The 25,615-nt window shown below is 48.2% G+C and overlaps 1 protein-coding gene across 11 annotated transcripts in view; it reads left to right on the forward strand.

Annotated features, from left to right (window-relative positions):
• Nucleotides 1-25,615, forward strand: part of LRRC20 (leucine rich repeat containing 20) — a 108,371-nt gene that overhangs the window by 29,973 nt on the left and 52,783 nt on the right. The gene's annotated exons all lie outside the window — the stretch shown is intronic.

A 25,615-nucleotide genomic window follows, 5' to 3' on the forward strand; every position in this document is an offset into this window, starting at 1 on the left:
GTCTACCTCATCAAGGTAGTTAAGAGTAATTGGAATGTCTTTAAGGTGTTTGGCACATAGGGAGCTCAATAAATGGCAGCTATTATTTTTAATTTTTGCTCATTCCCAAAAGCTGGTGGCAGGACCTAAGCCCTTCCCCTTGCAAATGCACCTTCTACGGGTGTCAGCCAGCCACGTCTGCGCTGGGTGTTCTTCTCACTGCCTTCCAATGGAGGGTTCAGTGCAAATCGACAGATGTCTGTGGTGAGTAACCTACCCCTGCTTCAAAATGTCACAGGGGGCTGGGCATGGTGGCTCATGCCTGTAATCTCAGCACTTTGGGAGGCCGAAGCAGGTGGATCACTTGGGGCCAGGAGTTCAAGACCAGCCTGGCCAACATACTAAAACATCCTAAAAATTCAAAAAATTAGCTGGTGTGGTGGTCCACACATGTAATCCCAGCTACTTGGGAGGCTGAGGCAGGAGAATCGCCTGAACCCAGGAGATGGAGGTTGCAGTGAGTCAAGATCTCGCCACTGCACCTCCAGCTTGGGTGATGGAGCAAGGTTCCATCTCAAAAAAAAAAAAAAAGGCATCACAGGGGATAGGGACACACAGCAGCTCCACTTCATTCAGATGTGGCAAGAGTGGAGAGGCCACAGGGGAGGGAAAACAATTCTCACCGGGGCGTCGGGGAAGCTGCTTAGGGGGTGGGTGCTGTTTGAGAGAGGATGTTTCAGGAGGCAGCGGTGAGGAGACAGGCACTCCAGGCAGTGGCAGGGGTGTGCCTGAGTTGGAGGAGAGGCCCTGCCCAGTCACCACAGCAGCACTGGGGCAGGTGGTGAGGGATGGTGCCTGGCAGGTGGAGAGCCTGGAAGGCTGTGTTGAGGAGCCCCTGAACTTCAACCTCTGTGGACTGGAGATTGCAAGGTCAAGTGGGCTGGTGGGCAGGTGGGCATTTCTGTGAGCTGAAGAGGGGGCACCCTGCATCAGGTGAAGTGTGCAGGGCGGCTAGGGCAGGGCATGCTGCGACCAGCTCCCCTGCACTGCCTGGGGGCCATACCCACCAAGGAACCCAAGCAGTTCTCTGGCCACCCTGCCAGACCACTGCCATGCCTGGGATTGGAACCTTGATTTCTGACACCAGAGCCTGGGCCCTGTCTCCACCATGCAGCCCTGGGGTGGGGGCACATGTTTGGTGATTGCCAGGGTCATGACTGCTGTGAAGCTCTAGTCAAGTTGGGAGAGCCTTTAGCCATGGCGATCTTGCCTGAAGCTCAAGACTTTCATGTGGAGGGGACTGGGTCTTAAAGTTGTGGTTGAATAACAGGGATCCTTTGCATCTGTGCATTGGCCAGAGAAGAAGCAAAATTTCCAACCTGGCCATAGTGGGCACCTGTAATCCTGACACTTAGGAAATGGAGCTGACCAGACACTTAGGAAATGGAGCTGACCAGGCTTATACAATCTAAGGGGGCTGGGTCTAAGCAGTTAGCATAAATTGGGTACCTGCTGTATACTAGTTGCTTGGGGGCTCCCAGGAATGTGTGTAGTAGAGTCCTGGACCTGAGACCAGCCCACCACCCACAAGACAGTCTTCAGAGAACAGTGACACACAGGCTCCATGCTAAGGTGTGTCGGATGGAACACAGGTTGTCCTAATTCAGAGGTGGGAGATATTGCTGGGTATTGAAGTAGACCAGGAAGGCTTTCTGGAGGAAGTGGTAATTGAATTGAATCATAAAGTAACTCTATATGGTTCTCATGTAAAATAGCTAACAATCTGAAGCATCCTAAACATCCAGCACCAGAAAATTGCTTAAATAAATTTGGTTACAGCTATACAATGCTCTTTTTTTTGAGATGGAGTCATCTTGCTTGCCCAGGCTGGAGTGCCATGGCACAATCCTGGCTCACTGCAACCTCCCTCTCCTGGGTTCAAGTGATTTTCCTTCAGCCTCCCAAGTAGCTGGGATTACAGGTGTGTGCCACCATGCCTGGCTTATTTTTCTATTTTTTTTTTTTTTTTTTTAGTAGAGATGGGGTTTTGCCATGTTGGCCAAGCTGGTCTCGAACACCTGTCCTCAAGCGATCCACCTGCCTCAGCCTCCTAAAGTGCTGGGATTATAGGCATGAGCCACCACACCCGGCCTATATAATGCTATTTATGTAGCATCAACAATGGAGCGTAATATTTCATTGTTATGATTGAATAAAGACTGGCACATTCTCGGCTGGGCGCAGTGGCTCACACCTTTAATCCCAGCACTTTGGGTGGCCGAGGCGGGCGGATCACAAGGTCAGGAGATCAAAACCATCCTGGCTAACATGGTGAAACCCCATCTCTACTAAAAATACAAAAAAATTAGCCGGGCGTGGTGACGGGCGCCTGTAGTCCCAGCTACTTGGGAGGCTGAGGCAGGAGAATGGTGTGAACCTGGGAGGCGGAGCTTGCAGTGAGCCGAGATTGCGCCACTGGACTCCAGCATGGGTGACAGAGTGAGACTCCATCTCAAAAAAAAAAAAAAAAAACGAAAAGAAGGACTGGCACATTCTCATATATAACGTGAACTGGAAAAAATCAAGAATGCCAAACTGTACGTAGGGTAAGGTACGAATTATGTTAAACCTGTGCATATATGTAGGAAAGAAAATGGAAGGAAATAACCAACATGGAAATGGGATTTAGAAAATACTATTTTGCATTTTCTAAATGTTCTATAATGAACGTATTACTCTTAAAATTAGGGAACAGATTTTAGGGAAAAGACCACCTGCCACTATGGAAATAAAACACACATCTTGACAACAGATGAGAGTTCAGGGGTAGCTCATTCTCAAAGCCGAGGCCCCTGGGAGAGACATAGGCTTCCCTGGCTTTTCCCGTCCTGCTAGGTTCCCTCCCGGGGTGGTGCTCCAGAGCCACAGGTGCTGCTGCAGAGTGGGAGATCCCCTGTAGAGACTGGGCTGGAAGAGCTCAGTTACAGGCTTGCTCTCACCTTACTCAGGCAAGTAACCCTGGTAAGCACTTCACATGCTCCCCCAGTGCTCCTGGGGCACCCCTGGCTAGAGCTGGAGCCAGGCCTGCTTCCTCCTGTAACTCGAGGCGAGGATCCCAGCCTTTCTCACTCCACTCCAGGCTTCTCCATCCCCAGAGACGTGGGCTCCTTTCCATTTGGCCCCTGGGAGGCCCTCAGCTTGAGTTGAAGCTGCTTTCCTCCCAGTCTCTCACCCCTCCTCAGCATCATCTTCTAGATGTTTCTAAGGAGCATGCAGAGTTGCAAACTGCCCCTTAGGTAGTCTGCTTCCCCTGAGCCAGGCTCTCTTTCCCTGCCCCTTTTCCATCTGGGCTTCCATGGGTCCTGGACCGCTGAGGGGCCTTAGTCTGACCCCACCCTTCTCTCCAGCCTGTGGTTGTGGGGCCAGGCTTCCCTGCACCCCGCTCCTCTCCGGGTCTTAGGCTCCCGGCTCTGCAGTGTGCATGGGGACTGGCTTTTAAAGAATAATCGTGACACAGAGGAGCAGGATTTGAAAAGGCCTGAGGCCCGAGACTCTACTACACACATCCCTGGGAGCCCCCAGGCACCTAGTACACAGCAGGTACTCAATACATGTTAACTGCTTATATTTTTGGTAGAGACCCTGTCTCTACCAAAAATAAAATTTTAAAAATTAGCCAGGTGCAGTGGCACACACCTGTAGTGTCAGCTACTTTGGGAGGCTGAGGCGAGAGGATTGCATGAGTCCTGGAGGTTGAGGCTGCAGTGAGCCATGATCGGGCCACTGCACTCCGGCCTGGGCGAGAAAAAGTTCTATTTAAAAAATCTGATATAATATACTCTAGTTTCTCTTCAGATCCAATAAATCTTTTGCTTCTTACTGAAAAAAAATCTGATTTAAGGGAATAATCTTATTTCTTTCTTATGCTCTATTTTTTATTTCTTTAATCATTTTAGAAACAAGGTCTTGCTCTGTCACCCAGGCTGGAGTGCAGTGGCGCAATCGTAGTTCCCTGCAGCCTTGAATTCCTGGGCTCAAGTGATCCTCCCACCTCAGCCTTCCAAGTAGTTGAGGCTACAGGCACTTGCTACTACACTGACTAATTTTTAAAATATTTTGTAGAGATGGGGTCTCACTATGTTGCCTAGGCTGTTCTCAAACTCCTGGCCTCAAGCTATCCTCTTGTCTCAGCCTATACTTGTTTTAAATCTTTACTGCTTTTTCTTTTTTTTGAAATGGAGTCTCACTCTGTTGCCTAGGCTGGAGTGCAGTGGCGTGATCTCAGCTCACTGTAACCTCCACCTCCTGGGTTCGAGCAATTCTCCTGCCTCAGCCTCCCAAGTAGCTGGGGTTACAGGTGTGTGCCACCACACCTGGTTAATTTTTAATTTTTGTACTTTTAGTATAGACAGGGTTTCATCATGTTGGCCAGGCTAGTCTTGAACTCCCGGCCTCAGCCTCCCAAAGTGCTAGGATTACAGGCTTGAGCCACCATGCCTCGCCTGCTTTTTCTGTAACAGGACATTCTTGAGGGTTTCAGTCTGTTGTTCCTGCTGACTCTTGCTCACAGTAGGTTATTCTGGGTGGACTTTATATAATAATTTGGACCCTGTGCTTCTGTCTGGTGAACTATCATCTGTGTAATCCTGGGTCGCAGGGCTGTGTCCTCTGGAGGGGTCGTGATTGCTTTGGTCAGGTGCCTGAGCGTGACCAGCCTAGAAGCACGTCTTCTGTTAATGTCTCAGCCCTAAGGGCTTCTGTATATGAATTAAGGGCTGTGAATATTCAAATCCTAAGTATTAACAGGTCTGTGATTTCAGAATCTTAGTGGAGATTTTTGTTTTTTAACAATTCAGTGCCCAGGCAAAGACTAAACTGCTTTTTGTCTTATCAGGTAGTAGATTTTTATTATTTTATTATTTTTTATTATCAAGTAGTAGATTTGGCTCATTACAGCCTCCACTTCTCAGGTTCAAGTGATTCTCCTGCCTCAGCTATCCCCAAAAATTAGCTGGGCACCTGCCACCATGCCCAGCTAATTTTTGTATATTTAGTAGAGATGGGGTTTCGCCATGTTGCCCAGGCTGGTCTCGAACTCCTGACCTCAAGTGATCCACCTGTTTCGGTCTCCCAAAGTGCTGGGATTCAGATTCTCTATTTTTGATCTTTTGGACTTGCCCTTATTAAATGCCAGGCATCGTGGTAAACAGTTTGCTGGTTTTAACTCATTTAATTCCCCATGACAACCCTATGACAAAGGTGATGTTAATACTCCCATTTTACAGATGAGGAAAGAAAGGTGTGAGAAACATCTTTTATCCAGTGTGTATGTGTGGGTTTTTTTGTTTTTTTTGTTTTGAGACAGCGTCTTACTCTGTCACCCAGGCGCTGGAGTGCAGTGGCACCATCTCGGCTCACGGCAATCTCTGCCTCCCAGGTTCGAGCATTTTATCTGGTGTTTTTAAGTGTTTTGTTGTACAAGGGTATTCAACTTCCCTCCTCTCCTGCTTTGCTTTTGCAGTAGTTTTCCTCTGTTTCATAGCTGCTGTAGCTGGGCTGAGTGTAGGTGACCTGCTGGTGACACAGCTGTTTGGGGTGGGAGCAGAGTTCATAGGTCAGCCTAGGGCACAGCCCTGCTTTTCCCCATCCACCCTGCTGCCTGCCCCGAGGGATGGGGGTGGGGACGAGGAGGAGGGCTGAGAGAACTAAGCGAGGCCAATGATGTGAACCTCCCTCTTCCCGCCTTCTCCCACCCACACACCTGCCTCTCCTCCCAGTTCTTCTTGGAACCACAGTGAGCCCACCCTGTTCCTTGAAAAGGAGGAAAAAAAGCAGAGGTGAACATCTACCTTTGTATTTAAGATTTACATCATTGTTAGGCTGTCTTGAGTTAAAGAAACAATGGGGACAGCCCCCATGGACTGCTGTCATGGGCAAATGTCCCTCTGTCAGTTCCTTCACTCCTGCAGGATTTTCTAAAGGTTAGGTCCTGGGTAACCAACATCAGGACTGTAGGAGTACTGGTTAAAAATGCAGATTCAGGCCGGGCACGGTAGCTCACACCTGTAATCCTAGAACTTTGGGAGGCTGAGGCGGGCAGATTGCCTGAGGTCAGGAGTTCGAGACCAGCCTGGGCAACACGGTGAAACCCCATCTCTACTAAAATACAAAAACTTAGCTAGGCGTGGTGGCATGCGCCTGTAGTCCCAGCTACTCAGGAGGCTGAGGCAGGAGAATTGCTTGAATCTGGGAGGCGGAGGTTGCACAGTGAGCTGAGATCATGCCACTGCACTCCAGCCTAGGTGACAGAGCAAGACTCAGTCCCCTCTGCCGCCAAAAATAAATAAAAATAAAACCTCAGTTCATTTCAGAAAAAAAATGCAGATTCAGGCTGGGCACAGTGGCTGATGCCTGTAATCCTTGTGGTGGGTAGATCACTTGAGGTCAGGAGTTCGACGCCAGCCTGGCCAACATGGTGAAACCTGTCTCTACTAAAAATGCAAAAATGGCCAGGCGCGGTGGCTCACCCCTGTAATCCCATCACTTTAGGAGGCCGAGGCGGGCGGATCACAAGGTCAGGAGATCAAGACCATCCTGGCTAACACAGTGAAACCCCATCTGTACTAAAAATACAAAAAATTAGCCGGGCGTGGTGGTGGGTGCCTGTAGTCCCAGCTACTCGGGAGGCTGAGGCAGGAGAATCATTTGAACCCAGGAGGCGCATCTTGCAGTAAGCTGAGATCGTGCCACTGCACTTCAGCCTGGGCGACAAGAGTGAGACTCCGTTTCAAAAAAAAAAAAAAAGCAAAAATTAGCCAGGCATGGTGATGCATGCCTGTAGTCTCAGCTACTTGAGAGGCTGAAGCTGGAGAATCTCTTCAACCTGGGAGGTGGAGGTTGCAGTGAGCCAAGATTGTGCTACTGCACTCCAGCCTGGGTGACAGAGCGAGACTCCATCTCAAAAAATAACATAACATAACATAACATAACATAACATAACATAACATAACATAACATAGGCAGATTTATGGGCAGTACTCCAGAGCTGTGAAAATAGAATCTGTGAGGGCGGGGGCTGGTAGTGTGGATTTTAGCAGGCCTCCCAGATGATTCTGCCATGCCTTGACCTTATGTATTTTATTGTTATAATTTATATATATAAAATTTACCCTTTTTAGTATATAGTTGAGTTCTGACAAACATATGTTTTTATAACCAACCACAACAAGACTCAGAACCTTTTTATCACCTCATGCTCCCCTGCAGCCAAACCCTCCCCATCCCTGGTACCTGGGAGTCACTGATCTCTTTTCCATTGCTGTGGTTTTGCCTTTTCTAGGATATCATGGAAATGGAATGATAGAGTAAATAAGCTCTTGAGCCTGGCTTCTTTCACTTTAGCATCACATGTTTGAGATTCATCCATGTTTGGTGGGAATCAGTAGTTTGTTCCTTTCACTGCTGAACAGCGTTACATGGTGTGGGTGTTCCATGATCCGTTTATCCTTTCATCTGCTGAAGGACGTTTGGACTGTTTCATTTTTTAACATCACGAACAAAGCCTGTGAACATTTGCGTACAGGTTTTGCTGTGAAGCAAAGTTTTCTTTTTCTTTTTCTTTCTTTTTTTTTTTTTTTGAGACCGGGTCTCACTCTTTTGCCCAGGCTAGAGTGCAGTGCAGTGGTATGATCTTGGCTCACTGCAGCCTCCGCCCCTTGGGCTCAAGCGTCCTCCCACCTCAGCCTCCTGACTAGCTAGGACTACATGTGTGCACCACTGTACCTGGCTAATTTTTGTATTTTTTGTAGAGATGGGGTCTCCCTGTGTTGGCGAGGCGGGTCTCAAACTCCTGGGCTCAAGCATTCCTCCCGCCTCAGCCTCCCAAAGTGCTGGGGTTATGGGCACAAACCGCGGCATCTGGTCAGTAAAGTTTTCATTTCTCTCAGATAAATACACAGGAGTAGGATTGCTGGGTTGTACAGTTGTCCCTCCATATCTGAGGGGATTGGTTCCGGGAACCCCACAGATACCAATATTCAAGGATACTCAAGTCCTTTGTATAAAGTGCTATAGTATTTGCATCTAACCTACACACATCCTTTTGTATACTTTAAATCATTTCTAGATTACTTATAGTACATAATACAATGTAAATGCTATGTAAATAGTTGTATTGCTTTTTAAAATTTGTATTATTTATTTATTTTCAAATATTTTCTGTGTTTGGTTGAATTTGTGGGTACAAAACCCACAGGTATAGAGAGCCAACTCTATATATTAAGTATATGTTTGACTATAAAAAACTACCACACTCTTTTCCAAAGAGATTGAGAGCTCCAATTCCTTCACATCCTTTTCAACACTCGGTATGTTTTTTACTTGTATACATTCTCTAGGGTATAATGTATCTCATTGTAGTTTGATTTATTTTTTCTTTTTTTATAGTATTAAGAGGTGTATCATTGTAGTTTTATTTTACAGTTCTCTGATGATGAGTGATATTGAACATCTTTTATTTTTATTTTATTTTTTATTTTTTTGAGACAGAGTTTCACTTCTTGTCACCCAGGCTGGAGTACAGTGGCACAATCTCAGCTCACTGAAACCTCCGCCTCCCAGGTTCAAGTGATTCTCCTGCCTCAGCCTCCCGAGCAGCTGGGATTACAGGTGCCTGCCACCATGCCTGGTTAATTTTTTTTTTTTTTTTTGAGATGGAGTCTCGCTCTGTCGCCCAGGCTGGAGTGCAGTGGCGCGATCTCGGCTCACTGCAAGCTCCGCCTCCTGGGTTCACGCCATTCTCCTGCCTCAGCCTCCCAGTAGCTGGGATTACAGGCGCCCGCCACCACGCCCAGCTAATTTTTTGTGTTTTTAGTAGAGACGGGGTTTCACCGTGTTAGCCAGGATGGTCTTGATCTCCTGACCTCGTGATCCACCTGCCTCGGCCTCCCAAAGTGCTGGGATTACAGGCGTGAGCCACCGCGCCCGGCCGCCTGGTTAATTTTTATATTTTTAGTAGAGACGGGGTTTCACTATGTTGGCCAGGCTGGTCTTGAACTCCTGACCTCAGGTGATCTGCCTGCCTCAGCCTCCCAAAGTGCTGGGACTACAGGCATGAGCCACGTGCCTGGCTGACGTTGTACAGCTTTTCATGTGCTTGTTGGCTATCCATTCGTTTTTTTTTGTTTGTTTGTTTGTTTTTTGAGATGGAGTCTTGCTCTGTCACCCAGGCTGGAGTGCAGTGGCACAATCTCGGCTCACTGCAGGCTCCACCTCCCGGTGTTCATGCCGTTCTCCTGCCTCAGCCTCCCGAGTAGCTGGGACTACACGCGCCTGCCACCTCGCCCAGCTAATTTTTTGTATTTTTAGTAGAGACGGGGTTTCACCGTGTTAGCCAGGATGGTCTCGATCTCCTGACCTCGTGATCCGCCCACCTCGGCCTCCCAAAATGCTGGGATTACAGGCGTGAGCCACCGCACCCGGCCTATCCATTCGTTTTTGATTAAATCTCTATTCGAATCTTTTGCCCATTAAAAAACATTGGGTTTTCTTTCTTTTTAGTTTTGTTTTTTCGAGGTGGGGTCTTGGCATGTTGCCCAGGCTGGAGTGCAGTGCTGTTCACAGGCACAATCATTGCACACTGTAGCCTGGAACTCCTGGGCTCAAGAGATCCTCCTATTTCAGCTTCCAGAGTAGCTGGAACTACAAGTGCATGCCACCTGCCTGGCTCACATTTTTAATTTTGATGAAATTTAATTTATCGTTTTATCTTTTATAGATGATACTTTTGGTATTGTATGTGAGAAGTCTTTGCCTAACCCAAGGTCGAGAAGATTTTCTCCTATCAGGATCATTTGGTTATTGGTTAAGCATGCAGATCCACGGACCCTACTCTAGAGCTTTAAAAGTTGAATCTCGCCGGGCGCGGTGGCTCGCGCCTGTAATCCCAGAACTTTGGGAGGCCGAGGTGGGTGGATCACGATGTCAGGAGTCGGAGACCAGCCTGACCAACATGGTGATACCCCGTCTCTACTAAAAATACAACAATTAGCTGGGCTTGTTGGCACACGCCTGTAATCCCAGCTACTCGGGAGGCGGAGGCAGGAGAATCCCTTGAACCCGGGAGGCGGAGGTTGCAGTGAGCTGAGATGGTGCCACTGCACTCCAGCCTGGGCGGCAGAGCAAGACTTCATCTCAAAAAAAAAAAAAAAAAGTTGAATCTCAGAGAGGATCTGGTGATCTGCATTTTAACATGAACTGTGTCTGATTCTTCTTTGCCTTGTATTTTGAGAATCACTGGCTTACTGTTTACAATTTGGAGCTTCCTGTCCTGATGGCTGCTGCGGGGTGGGGCAGGGGCATTGCCTGGCAGGGTTCTGGATGTGCGTGTGGGAGATGATGAATAAATACGGACATGGATGTGATGTGCTCCTGGGGAGGGACCTGAGCAGCTAGGCTGGGAGCTGTGGAATCAAACAGGGAGACCAAGGCTAGTGCGAGGGGTCCCTCCCGGGCCCACCTGCGCTTTGGCTGAGCGCTTGCTTTCTTCTGTACTAGCCAGCAGATGGCGCCCTGTCACAGGCCAAGCCAAGGACCGGAAGCCGAGCCCAGGGACCTGGCCAGGCTGTTGCTGGGTGATCTGTTGCTGGGTGAGCTGTTGCTGGGTGAGCTGTTGCTGGGTGTTCTGACCAAGGCTTCCACTCCCTTCTTGTGTTTATGTTCCTGTCCAACCCCTGCAGGGACCTGATGTTGCAACCCCTTTTCTGAACAAGAGTACTCAGGAAACACTTAATAGATACCCACTGAATCACAACATTTTCTTCGTTCAGAAATTGCCACTGGCTCCTCTTTCAAAAAACACACTTTGAGCAGCTGCTGTGTGTGCCCTGCCTGGAGGGCAATGCATGTGCCCGGGAGTGCCCAGTCTGGAGGGGAGGCAGACATCGCTCTAGCACACTCTTACACTGAAAGGGGGCCGCCAGGGACTGGAGTGGGAGCTGCTTTTCTGGCCTGGTGGGGTGGTGATCTTGACCCTCACCAGGGCTTGTTGGCCTGTAGTTCCTGGCCCAGAGCTGAGGCCGGCATCTGGTAGGGGTGAGGGGAGTGTGTTTTGCTGTGATGTTTCCTGGCCTGGCGAGTCCTGAGGGTCAGCCTGGCACAGTCCAGCTCTGAGAGCATGGGGGAGGGACCGTGCTCTCACACGGCAGCTCCCAGATGGCTGGGGCTGCCTGGCTTTGTTTGCCACAATGGCTGAGGCCTCAGATCTGCCATCCTTGGCTCTCTGCCTCTCGCGGGAAGCAGGTGGGAGTTTGCCAGGGAGGAGAGGGGGCTGGAGGTCCCCACTGCAGGGTGTGTGCTGCTCTCCCAGGGGGACTGAGTTCCTCTGTAAGGAGACAGACCTTTCCCAACTCTGCCTCCTCTGTGGTGTGCTGTGGTGGGGGGGTGACTTGGAGCCTTCTGCCTAGCATGCCACCTCTAGACTTGCTCTCTCTGGATTGGGGCTCCTGGGAGGCTAAGAATGACCCTTCTCCCTCTTCTCCTGTGCCCGCTGGGGAGGGCTTTCTTCCCTTGAGGGCTCTGCACCTATTTGAAAGGAAGGCTTTGTATCCCTGGGTGGGCACTTCTCTGTCTTGACACCTTTGGTTTTTGAGCTGGATAATTCTTTGTTCTGGGGAGCTGTCCTGTGCTTGGTAAGATGTTTAGCAACATCCTAGCCTCTACCCACTTAAGGCAAGGTGCCTTAGTTCATTCAGGCTTCTATAGCAAAATATAAACAGCAGAGATTTATTTCTCACAATTCTGGAGGCTGGGAAGTCCAAGATCAAGGCACTGGCAGGCTCAGTGTTTGGTGCAGGTCTGCTTCCTGGTTCATTAACAGATGTTTCTCGCCATGTCCTCCGTGGGTGGGGGGCCAGGGAGAGACTTTTCTGGGGTTTCTTCCTTCCTGCCTTCCTCTCTCTTTTTCCTTCCTCCCTTCCTTGAGAGAATGTTCTGGGGTTTCTCCTCCCCTCCCTTCCCCTTCCCTCCCCTCCGCCCTTCCCTCCCTTTGCCCAGGCTGGAGTGCAGTGGCTCAAACTCTTAGGCTAAAATGATCCTCCTGACTCAGCCTCTTGAGTAGCTGAGACTACAGGCACACATCACCATGCCTGGCTAATTTAAATTTTTTTTTTTTTTTAATAGAGACAAGTCTCACCATCTTGCCTAGACTAGTCTCGAACTCCTGGGCTCAAGTGATCCTCCATCTCAGCCTCCCGAAATCTTGAGATTATAGGTGTTACAGGTTTGAACCACTGCACTGGCCTGGGGGTCTCTTTCATAAGGACACTAGTCCTGTCCATGGGGGCTCCACCCTCACGACCTAATCACCTCCCAAAGGCCCCACCTCAAATGCCATCACATTAGAGATTAGATTTTAACCTATGAATTTTGGGGTGACACATACATTCAGTTGATAACACTAGTAGCACCCCCTGCCCTCACTCCACCCCCAGTTGTAACAGCCAAATTTGTCTCCAGACATTTCCAAGTGTCCCCTGGGGGCAAAACTGCCCCCCTTGAGGCACGCTGCTCTGGGAGGTCATGTCTGTAAGGGGCCAAGCCTGGCACTGGGTGGAGTCAGCTCTGTCGGGACAGGGCTCACGCCAAGTGAAGTTGGGTGAGGTGAAAAGATGAGAGTTCTGTTTTACAGGAGGCTGTGGTCCAGAAATGAGGAAGCTGGGGTTCTGGTCCTCACTCTAACTCCCCATTGCAGGGCCAAGTTCTCATCTGTCAAATGTGGGACTCCAGCGCTGACGTTTAGCAGTTCTGTCTGTATTAAACCCTCATTGGCTTCTTCTACACAATGAGTAAAACCCAAGATCATACCACAAAGCTGTGGATGACCTGACACTTGCCAAATTCTCTGACCGCACTTTGAGTAGCTTGGGGCTTCCCTCATCTTTACAGCCCAGACTATCAGTCCTTTGAACTATTAAGCCTTTCTAGCCACAGGCCTTTGCACGTACTGTTCCCTTTGCCTGGGATGCTCTTCCCTGTTCTTCATGTGTCTGGGCCCTTCTTATACTTTAAGGCCCAGCCTAAATGCTTCTTTTTTTCTGAGACAGAGTCTTGCTCTGTCACCCAGGCTAGAGTGCAGTGGCACGATCTCAGCTTACTGCAACCTCCGCCTCCTGGGTTCAAGTGATTCTCGTGCTTCAGTCTCCTGAGTAGCTGGGATTACAGGCGTGTGTCACTATTGGCTAAATTTTTGTATTTTTAGTAGAGACGGGGTTTCACCATGTTGGCCAGGCTGGTCTCGAACTCCTGGTCTCATATGATCCACCCGCCTTGGCCTCCCAAAGTGTTGGGATTACAGGTGTGAGCCACCATGCCCGGCCTGAATTTAAGATCTTTTTAACTGGCAACTGCCTCAATCTCAGTTGACTGTTTTTTGCTAAGGTGCATATTTTTGTCGTGCTCCAGTTCATCTTCGAGATTCCTGGTTTTGTCACATTCACTCCAGCAGATGTATATTTACTGTGTCCTGTGTCTGTGTACCGTTCTGCAGAGGATGGGATGGGAGGGTGAGGGCGGGGGAGGGAGCCAATGGCTGGGCCCCGGCAGGTGTGCCATCAAGCTGTGTGCTTGCTGTGATTTCCACCTTGATCGTCCTTTCCCCGAATCTTTGTATGCCCTGCTCTTTTTTATTCTTTTTTATTTGTTTGCTTCTCTTAACACTATACCTCTCAGATCTTATCCTTTTTATTCTTGTCTCAGCTAAATGTCACTTCCTCCTAGAAGCCCTTCCTGATCACCCTAGTGAGGGTTGCCCCTGCCCCTGCCTCAGTTACCTGCTCTCCCATTACACCGTTTTGTTTTCTTGAGGGCAGTTATCACTGCTTGCCATTCCCTCATATACTGCCTTCTCGCCACACTAGGGCGTAAGATCCCTGAGGGCAGAGACTCACTCTCTCTTGCTCACCATCATATCCTCGGACAGTGCTGGCATATAGTGGATACTCAGGAAATATTTGTCTGATGAGTGAGTGCATCTGATTTTCCCAGCTCTGGAGAGGTGATATTTCATGTCACTTATCAAAGGAGAAACTGAGGCCTCATGAGCTGCAGTGGTTTGTGTGGACGCTCACAGCCAGCAAATCTTAAAATCTTGTGCTGAGATTTGAACTTGAATCTGTTGGCCTCCTGTGCCTTCATTCTCTCTTTCTCTCTCTCTCTCTTTTATTTTTTTTTAGAGATGGGGTCTCACTCTGTCTTCCAGTCGGGTGCAGTGGCATGATCATAGCTCACTGCAGCCTCAACCATCTAGGCTCAAGTGGTCCTCCCACCTCAGCTTCCTGAGAGTAGCTGCGACTATAGGCGTGTGCCATTATGACAGTTCCCATACCCTCTTTAACATGCCACCCATTTCAGTGGGACCTAATTTCTGCCCTGTGGGAGCTCTCTGCCCTGCTAGGAAGAGTGAGACAAACACGTTGACAACTTGCATGTGAGACACAACGGGATAGGGGCCCTGACAGAGCTGGCAGAAACGCAGTGGGCCCAGTGTGGTGGCTCACACCTGTAATCCTTGCACTTTGAGAGGCCAGGGCGGGAGGATCACTTGAACCCCGGAGTTCAAGACCAGCCTAGGCCATATAGTGAGACCACTGTCTCTACAAAAAAACTAAAAGAAAAATTAACCGGGCAGGGTGGCGTGAGCCTGTAGTCCCAGCTACTCAGGAAACTGAAGCAGGAGGATCACTTGAGCCTGAGAGGTCTAGGTTGCAGTAAGCTATGATCATGCCACTGCACTCCAGCCTTGGCTATAGAGTGAGACCCTGTCTCAAAAGAAAAGAAATGAAGAGCAAGAGAAGGAGGAAGAAGAGGAGGAGGGGGAGGAGGAGGAGAGAGATGAGGAGGAGGAGGAGGAAAGCAATGAGGAACCAGGTGTGGTGACTCACACCTGTAATCCCAATGCTTTGGGAGGCAGACTGGGATCACTTGAGGCCAGGTATTTGAGACCAGCATGGGCAAGATAGCAATACCCCATCTCTAGTAAAAATAAAAATAAAAGAAATGCGGATGGGCGCAGTGGCTTACGTCTGTAATCCCAGCACTTTGGGAGGCTGAGGCGGGTGGATCATGAGGTCAGGAGTTCAAGACCAGCCTGGCCGAGATGGTGAAACCCCGTCTCTACTAAAAATACAAAAATTAGCCCGGTGTGGTGGCGGGCACCTGTAATCCCAGCTACTAGGGAGGCTGAGGCAGGGAATTGCTTGAACCTGGGAGGCAGAGGTTGCAGTGAGCCGAGATCACGCCACTGCACTCCAGCCTGGGCGACAGAGGGAGACTCCACCTCAAAAAAAAAAAAAAAAAAGAAAAAGAAAAAAATGCAGTGGAACAACGGGGGTTCAAGGGCAGGAGCAATTACATTAGTTGAGGACAGGAACAAAGGCTTAGTGGAGAGGAGGCATTTAAACAAGTCCTTGAAATACAGTGTTGACGAGAACTTTTGAAGCTAAGAGAGAACATTCTACTTAATGGGAACAGCACCAGCAAAAATGTAGAGGTGGAAAAATAAAGGGAGTTGCAGGGAATAATAAGCAGCCTGGCTTGGCCAGAGGGCAAGAGCTTTGATGAAGAGGTGCGAGAGGGATATCTAGAAAGGGAGGTGGGAGCTGGATCCTCTGTGTGGATGCTAGGCTTTGGACAGTGGGGTCAGCACCTCCAAACTAGCATGGAGAGTATTATTTTGAGACAAGGGCTCACTCTGTTACCCAGGCTGAGGTGTGGTGGCATGATCTTGGCTCACTGCAGCCTCAAACTCCTGGGCTCAAGTGAGACTCCCAAGTAGCTGGGCCCACAGGTGCATGCCACCATACCCAGTTAACTTTATTTTTTATACAGACGGAGACTCACTATGTTGTCCAGGCTGGCCTTGAACTCCTGGGCTAAAATGATCCTCCCAAAGTACTGGGATTGCAGGCATGAGCGACTGTGCCTGGCCTGGCATGGAGATTCTTGAATGGGAGAGTGATGTAATGGAAAGTGGTGTTCAGGTGTTGGAATGGAAGGGCGGGGCTGGGGTTGGAGGACAGGGAGAGGGATTCTTCTGTGTAGATACAGCCACAGCCTTTGTCAAGGCAGATTCCAAGATTACAGAGCTAGTTTCTTTCAGGCTGCAGTAAAACCATAGTAGAATAATTACTTTGCTGCAGACTAGTGTGTTTCTTGCTTTGAACTCAACACCTAGATAAATATTAGCTCATTCTTTTCTTCATTCCCTAAAAGTGAATTTGTACCCCCATTTTACAAAGTGGGATGCTGAGACCAAGCTTCCCAGTGGTGAGGGGTGTGACTATGTTCAGAGCGTTTGCCCAGTGCTGTACTGGGTGTGAGGGGTGGTCTGCAGAGGCTGCCTGTGCCCCTGCATAAGCTCACCTCTTGTGGGTCCTGGAGGCAGGCTGCAGATCTCTACCAGCCAGGAGAAAACAGTCCAGGTCACACGCTAAGACAAGTGTCCTGAGGTTTGAGGTGGGTGCCCTTTCTCGGGAGGTGGGGCTAGGCTGGTGGGCAGAGAGGGGAGGGAGGGGCATTCTAGACTGCGGTAGCCAGTCGGCATGGTGGGTGAGCTTGAGGAGTGGCAGGTGGTTGAGGCCAGCCATGCCGGGCAGTGGTGTCTGTCTGGGGCAGACGTGGTGCACAAGGCACTGGTTGGCGACATTTGTTGCTGCTTCCTGGGTCCCATCAGTCATGCATCTGTAAGATCAGGAGGACAAACAACTGCTCTGTGAAGCCATTGCTTACAGGGGTGGATTCCTTGCTATATCAAGCCCTGAAAGATTGTCCGAGGAGGAGAAAGTTGCTGTAGAAATCTGGTCAGTTGGTAACTGCAGCCCTCTATCCCCAGGGTGCTGTGTCGGTTCAGCGGGTGCGGCTCTCGCAGCTTCCATCTGCCGCCCCCTCGCCCTCTGCCCTGCTCCAAGTGGATTGCATTGTTTGGCATCTCATCACACCCGAAGATAACCTTGAGAGTAGTTTTGTGCATCCCACATTTGGAGAGACATAGGCTGTGTTCACTTCTGTGTTTCACAGATAGGGAGGTTGAGGCCCCATAAGTGACTTGCCCAAGGACACTGAGTTAAAGGCAGCAGCAGATCCAGGTTTCTGGACTTTCTCTGTAGGGCGATGTTCTCAAGAAGATGTCAAACTCAACCCTTTGCCTACTTAGTGTGTGGCTTTGAGCAAGTTCTTAACTTCTCTGGGCTTTTGTTTCCTTATCTGCAAAAAGGGACTGATTGATGCTTTCCTTGCAGGAAGACCTCAGGGCCTGCCCAAGCCTCTCCAAGGTCTGGCTTGGCCACATGGCCTCCTCCACTGGGACCAGCTGTGGTCCCTTTAGAGCCATTGGTGGCCATACTGTTAGTGTCATCCTGGCTGCTGTTTCTATTCCCTTTTGTATGTATATGTTTGTGATGAATCATCAGTTAAATCAAAATAATTCAATGTCTCAAATTGTTGACTGTGTGTCATTTGATCGTATTCTGTGTGGGATTTACTTTTGATTTTAATTGAATATGGGCTTCTTTTCTCCTTACTGGCTTGTCAGGAAGGAGATTTTTTTTTTTTGGAAAGTCCCAAAGCCCATGATAGCACATGCAGTTGTCTCCTCGTCCAGGGGTTGTGAGAATAAATGCAATCCAGGGGTCATTTTTCTCCTCCAGGGATGACAGAGCTGAAGCACATCTTTGTCAGATTCTCAAATAAAAATAATACTTTTGCATCCTCATAGCAGCATCTCTTACTTACTGAGCACAAACTACCTGCCAGGCACTGTGCTAAGAGCCTTGCAGACGTTTTATTTCATGCTCAGAACCACCTGTTCGTTGGATCCTGTTGTCCTCATTTCTTTTTGAGGTATATTCAAATACTGTAACATTTACATTTTAAAATATACAATGCAGTATTTATTTGTATATTCACAAGATTGTATAACCATCACTGCTGTCTAATTCTAAGCCATTTTCATTACTCAAAAAAGAAACCCTGTACCATGTGGAGTCCTTTCCCATTTCATGATCTCTGCCCAGCCCCAGGCCATTACCAGTCTACTTTCTGTCTCTATAGATTGCCTCTTCTGGACATTTTATGTAAATGGAATCATGCAACATTTGTCCTTTTGTGACTGGCTTCCTTCACATAGCAAAATGTTTTCAAGGTTCATTCATGTTGTAGCCCATGTCAGGATTTCATTCCTTTTTATGGCTGAATAATATTCCATTGAATGGATATATGACATGTCCTTTATCTGTTCATCAGCTGATGGACATTTGGATTGTCTCCACTTTTCGACTATTGTGAAAATGCTGCTGTGAACATTTATATACGGGGTTTTTTTTTTGTTTTGCTTTGTTTTTTGTTTTGTTTTGTTTTGTTTTGAGATGGAGTCTCATTCTGTTGCCCAGGCTGGAGTGTAGTGGCGCGATCTTGGCTCACTGCAACCTCCGCCTCCTGGGTTCAAGCAATTCTTCTGCCTCAGCCTCCTGAGTAGCTGGGACTACAGGCACCTGCCATCACACCCTGCTAATTTTTGTATTTTTAGTAGAGACGGGGTTTCACCATATTGGCCAGGCTGGTCTCAAACTCCTAACCTCGTGATCTGCCCGCCTCGGCCTCCCAAAGTGCTGGGATTACAGGTGTGAGCTACTCTGCCCAGCACTACATACAGGTTTTAAAACTTTATTTATTTGTTTTTATTTTTTTGAGACAAAGTCTCAAAAGGTCTGGCTCTGTTACCCAGGCTGGGGTGCAGTGGCATGATCTTGGCTCACTGCAACCTCTGCCTCCCAAGCTCAAGCGATCCTCCCACTGCAGCCTCCCAAGTAGCTAGCTGGGACTACAGGCATGCACTATCACACCCAGCTACTTTTTGTATTTTTTATAGAACCAGGGTTTTACTGTGTTGCCCAGGATGGTCTTGAACTCTTGAACTTAAGTGATCCTCCCACCTTGGCCTCCCAAAGTGCTTGGGTTACGGGTGTGAGCCACCATGCCCAGATTGCATACAGGTTTTTGAAAGAGCTCTTGTCCTCACTTTACTGAAGAGGAAACTGAGATTGGAGTTAAGTAACTTGCCTGAGGTCCCACAGCAAGAAAGAGTTGGCCCAAGAAAGGATTCAATTTGGATTCTGAGAAGAAGATATTGCTTTCTAGGTCTCTTGTGTAGTTAGAAGTTATTCTGACTGAGTATGATAGCCACTGGCTGGAGGGCCACATGCTCAGCTTTCTTCTCTGAGGCCAACTCTCTGTAGCACATTATTTCCTAGAGAGGCTGGGGCTTCTGCAGCAGGACGTGAGAAGGCACCTCTGAGATGCAGGATTCGTGTGTGCGGCGTTTGTCAGAGGGGTGTCCACACAGCCCTCTGAGCGTGCAGCTGCTATCCCCAGCAGTTCCCGTGAGCTTTGCCCTGGCAGGACTTTAGCTGTGTTCCCCATGTCCCCATCAACACCCATCTCCACTGATCCAGGTTTTTGGGCGTTTGAGGAAAAACATACCCCAAGGGTCACTGCATGTTGGGGATGTTCCTTTCTTTAAACTGGAGATATTTGTAAGAAGTCATTAAGTGCTTGTAAAACTCTTGCACAATATACAAGTCCATGAAATAGGAAGTGAAAGAAAAAAATCCCCCTAAACCCACTGGCACTTTCAAGTTGAGTGGTTTCCCCACGTCTCAGAAGACGCGCCTTCCCAAAGTGCCTTTCTGCCCTTCTCTTCCCGACAACCCTCCCGGGCCCAGTAGCTGTGTGTGCTATTGCGGTGGGACTTTCTGGACGTATATGGTCCTCGGTGAGCTCTTCCTCCCATGCCCTTTTCTCTATAAGGGGCATGAGACAGGAAACAGGCTCAGAAACATTGCTCTAGAGATCGGGAGTAAAACACCCCCAAAGACCTGAAAGTGGTTGTCCCTGGGGGAGGGGATTTGTCAAGAGGGAGCAAGTCCGGCTGCTTTTTGTCTTAAGCCTTTTAGAGCTAGCCAGCTCTGTAAGCACTACAACAAACAGCTTTGTTAAAGTGATGCCTAATTGTGCCCAGTGATGCACGGCGCGATCCCTTGATGAGCAGTTGTTTTGCTCGCTGTCTGCATCCTGTGTATCCCTACTTTGGAAATTGAGTGACATTTCAGAGACTGGCAGCTCAAGTCATGGGGGGCTCCTGTTTGACAGAGGGCTGCCTGAAGAGCCTTTGTTTAGTAGAATCATGGAGTCAGAGGATGTCTGGCCTGGTTGAGACCCCAAATCATCTAGTCCAAACCCTCATTTTACAGATGAGGGGACAAGGCCCATGAAGAAGTAGTGTCTCTGAGCCCCCCCTGGCTGATAGTGGAGGGGCTGGGATGAGAATTAGGCCTCCTGAGTTACAGCCCAGGGCGGCCTCCACACCGAGGGTCACGTGTGCCTCTGAGTACCAGAAGCATGAACAAAGCAAGAGAAGAGAGTGAAGAGACTCTGTCTCTGCTGCTCTGTCCTGAAATAGTCTGCTCAGAGGGGAAGCAGGAGGAACCCAGGGCACAAAAAATTTCCATGAGTGTGTAAACCTCACGCCCTTAGGCAGGCAGGAGCAGCCAGCACTCAGTTACTGTCATTACCACCCCATTATCATCATCAATACGGGAAGCAGCTACATCAGGAGGAGGCCTGGCCCCTCTAGGCCAGTGATGCTTCAGCTAAAACACAGATGCCTGAGCCCTACTCCCAGAGTTTCTGATTCTGTGGGACTGGGGTGGTGCCTGAGAATGTGCCTTTCTAACAAGTTCTGGGGTGATGCTGATGCTGTGGGTGATGCTGATGCCCTTGGAGAACCACTGCACTGGACTAGCCCTTGCTACTTAGTGTGGTCCTTGGACCTGCTGGGTGGAAATGCAGACTCTTAGGCCCCACCTAGACATGTGGCATCAGAATCTGCACATTGGCAGTGTCCCCAGGTGGCACACTTTAGTTTGAGAGGTGATGGAATGGTGCAGAGTTCACCTGGCTGCACGTTAGAGTCACCCAGGGAGCTTTTACCCTCCCTTCCATTCCCAAGCCCCAGCCCCCACTAATTAAATCAGACTCTCTGGGAGAGATACTTAGGCATCAAGAGTCTATAGAGCTCCCAAGGTGGCTCCTGGTTGTGACCAAGTCCTAGAATCCACAGTGGCAGCTGCAAGGGGCCTTGGAGATGATCAGTTGCAATTTACCAAGATTTGAAAACTAAGGGCATAAAGACCTAAGGTCCCACAGACAGTAAGTGACAAATCCAGGCTGTTGATACCCTGATGACTCTTTCACCAGCTCTTTCAACTCTAAGTCCCCTTTTATATAGTTCCATGGGAACTGCAATATACTAGTGTTCCCAGGGAACCCACTGTAAATCATGGAAGATCTATCTGCTCATTGGAAACCCACCATCTCCCAATCTGTTTCAGCATGGCAGGCTGTCCTGAATGCGGGTTACATATTCTAGGGAGGCAGTGTAGCTTGGTGGTTAGGAGCAAACCCTTAAGCTCAGCAGCTTACTAACCAAGTAAGCTCTGCGGCTTACTAACCAAGAGTCCTGGCTCTGTGTCTTGATTCCTCCTCTGTACAACAGGAATAGTAATAATAGTGCCCATCTCATGGATCATCTGAGGTCAGGAGTTCGAGACCAGCCTGGCCAACATGGTGAAACCCCTTCTCTACTAAAAATACAAAAATTAGTTGGGCGTGGTGGTGCATGCCTGTAGTCCCAGCTACTCAGGAGGCTGAGGCAGGAGACTCACTTGAACCCAGGAGGCGGAGGTTGCAGTGAGCCGAGATTACACCACTGCACTCCAGCCTGGGTGACAGAGTGAGACTCTGTCTCAAAAAAATAAAAAATACAAAATAGTGCCTGTCTCATGGGGATGTTGTGGGGGTTAACTGAGTTAATGCATGACAATGCTGAGATCACTAATTGCAAGCAGCAGGCACTTTGTAAATGTTTTTTATTATTTCATTAACTGGTTGACCTTGAATAAGTCATATGACTTAGAACAATTTGTTTGACTTCTCCATGACTCAGTTTCCTTAACTGTTAACCAGGGGTAAGCATAGTAGTGACCTATTTATAGGGTGGTTGTGAGGAATGGAGGGAATAAAAGGTCTGAAGCCCCAGCACAGCTTCTGGAACACACCTGGTGTCAATCAGTGGTGGCTGCAGTTATGTGTTAGAGACTCAACACCTGTGCGGGAGAAAGTTCTGGCCAGGCCAGAGTCTGAGCTAGGTTGGTCCTGCTCCTCTCATGGGAGCAGCCAGAACCATGAGGATTGAAGTTTCTGGGGATGTTTTTGCCTGGAAAAAAGTTTATAATGTTTTGTGGTTGCCAGCAGCTGGGGGATGGGAAAATAGGGGGTTAACAAGTAAAGAGTTTCCGTTTCGCAAGATGCAAAAGTCCTGGAGATTGGTTGATTGCACAACAATGTAAATATACTTAAAGCTACTGAACTGTACATTTAAAAATGGTTAAGATGGCACATTTTAAAAAATATTTAATTTTTAAAGGGGAGTGTTAGGTTCACAAGGTTCACAGCAAAATTAAGAGTTAAGAATAGAGATTTTCCAATATAGTCCCCACTGCCCACAAACAGGCATTGCCTTCTCCATGATCAACATCCCCCACCAGAGGGGCATATTTACTACAACTGGTGAACCTACGTTGGTGCATCATTGTTACCCAAAGTCCATGGTTCACATTAGGGTTCACTCCTGGTGTTGCACAGCCTTAGGCTCAGATTAATGTATAATGACATGTGTCTGCCACATGTCACTTTCACCGCCTGAGAATCCTCTGTGCTCTGCCTGCTAATCCCTTGCCACTGATAAAATGCTACATTTTTTTTAGCAGTTTTTAAAAGGAGGATTTATTTGACAAGTTTCACTTAGCACAATATACCTAAAAGGAAGTCACACTACAATGAAAGATTTAAATCAAGGCCTCAGAATTTCATACAAACACCAAGGCCAGAATTCTAAAGTACTGGTATTGCGTTTCAGATTTTTCCCATTAACTTAAAAAAAAAAAGCTTAAATGTACATGCCTTACAGGTTATTAAGTGAAACTAGAATTAACAAACATGCCAAAATGTTTCTAGACACAGCTCCTACCTTGAGTTTTACAAAAAAAAAAGCATGTCTTTCCACATGCATCCAGTGTTCAATGTAATGTGGCAAAGGGCAACATTTAACATAATTCAACTTCTTTCACCTAAATACGCTTACTAAGTACACCCTATAATATAACTAACTTGAGAAAAGCTGGAACTTGCTCAACAGTTGTAGTTTACTCGGCTTCACTGTTACATCCTAGATGAGTATTGTGTTAAAAAATATTGAGCCTTAAGTCTTCATAACAATCCTGATTTCCACTAGAGAGTAAGCATAAATCACAAGCTTATATTGGAGAAACTGTAAAGTTGACCAAGAGTCAGTGATTAGGATCGATCAATTACATTTCCCTCCACCACTCACACTGGACGTGTTAGACATCCCTCCCATTCCTCATGCCTATAGATGCATGGCTTCCACGACTCTAGTTGCTGCTATTCGTTGCTCCTTGGCTACTTATGCAATGTTTGATTGAAAATCGCGGGAGTTTTCCCGTCAAACTTGGTCATATCGCTCGCTAAATTTTTGTTATGTGTATTTTACAATAATTAAAAAGAAAATGTTTATAATGTCCTTTGTCATCATTTATGTGAAGGATTGCCATGCAGAAGAGAGGGCAGCAGGACTGGTGAGTGGTGAAGGGTGGCAGTTATTAATACAGTTCGTTAAAGAACTCTCTAACAGTTAAACTCATTCTATGGAAGGAGGAGTGAGCCCCCCCATCACCAGTGTTCAAGGAGGACTCTATGACCTCAGATGGAGACATGGAGAGATTTCAGGCCTCAGATTGGAGGCTGTGTTACTCAGTGTTTCCCAAGTTTGCCTATTGATAAGAATCACCTGGGGATATTGTTAAAAACAAATTTCATGGCACCATCCCAGATTCACTGAAAGGTAGAATATTTGGGGGAGGATGAAAGGACCAGCCTCTTCAGATGATTGTCTCTCTTTTTTTTTTTTTCTTTCTGAGACAGGGTCTCACTCTGTCACCTAGGTTGGAGTGCCATGGCACGATCTCGGCTCACTGCAGCCCTGACTTCCTAGGCTCAAGCAATCCTCCCACCTCAGCCTCCTGAGTAGCTGGGACTACAGGTGTGCACCACCATGACTGGCTAATTTTTTATTTTTCTAGAGACAGGGTCTCACTGTGTTGCCCAGGCTGGTCTCAAACTCCTTGGTTCAAGCAATCCTGCCTCAGTCTCCCGAAGTGCTAGGATTACAGGCATGAGCCACTGTGCCCAGCCTTCAGTTGATTCTAACTCGGAAGTTTGGCAAACGTGGGCCAAATGACCCCCAGTCTCCTAACCCTGAGATTCCATGAAGAAAGCTTCTCAGTGGGAGTGGGTCACACTGGCCACAGAGTTCCTCCAGTAGCCTTGGGAGCCTTACTTCTTGGCTAGGTCATAAGCCCATGTGCCTACTGGCCTGAGTCCCTGACACCCTCGCCTCTGGGCCCTGGGACTTGGTTGGCAGGGAAGTCCTGCTCCATTTCCCACTCTTGGGCCCTGTCACCAGGCCCACTTCTCAGCAGGGGCTGGCAGGGGTCGAAGTTCTATATTTCTAAGTCACCATGCAAGCTCAATCAGGCGCTCCTGAATTCCAGCTGAGTGTTCTCTCTTCTTGGATTTTGCTCCTTCTGCCCTGGTTCTGCCCACTGATTACTTTTCATCAAGCATTCATTAGAATTAACGAGATAAGCTTTAATAAAGGACCCAAGCAATTTGAATAAAAGGCTTCTTTATTAATGCAAAAAACTGTTCTAATTAGAAGTTTGGGGACATGCAGTTTGGTCTTCTTGCAATAATAATTATAATTAGGAGGATTATCGCAGCTTGTGTTTATGGTACTGCTACCGCCTCCCCCAAGGATCTTTCTGTTCCCTGCTGCAGCCCAGGTGTCAGTGGCTGGGGCTGCTAGGGAAAGTCTAGCTGCTGTCTACATGGTGCTGGAGGAGGCTGGCATTGCCCCTTACCTACCACGCCATTCCTGACCCCTGTCGGGCTCTGTGACCGCCAAAATGATGCTAATCATTTAGCACTAAATGATTCCAATGCCAGGAGCCTTCCTCTCTGAGCATTCATGCAGCATGGGCGAGGCTCTGAGAAATTGTAGAAGAAGGCAGAGCTCAAGGAGGGAGTCCCAGAGGGGTGACAGTCCTTTGCTCATGCTGTGGCTCACTCCTGGGTTCCCTTCCCTCTCTCCTTTTTGTCTGTAGAACTCTCATCCATCCACCTGAATCTAGGGTGACCCTAAACATCCCAATCTGCCAGTGGCTGAGGAGGGATTCCCCAGGATGCAAGACTCTCAATGCTAAAATTAGGAAAGTCCTGCTTAAACTGCCCTACTCGTCACCCTACTTGAATCTTTGGTTTTGAATCTTTGCATTCAGATTTTTTGATCCCATCACTGTACCACAATGACCATGGACAATTTACCTATCAACATGTGCCTCATTCTCCTGCTGTGAGGGTAACTCAGGTTGTCAAAGGAATTAAATGA

Source organism: Gorilla gorilla, chromosome 8 (assembly GCF_029281585.2).
Source record: "Gorilla gorilla gorilla isolate KB3781 chromosome 8, NHGRI_mGorGor1-v2.1_pri, whole genome shotgun sequence".
NCBI lineage: Eukaryota > Metazoa > Chordata > Mammalia > Primates > Hominidae > Gorilla > Gorilla gorilla.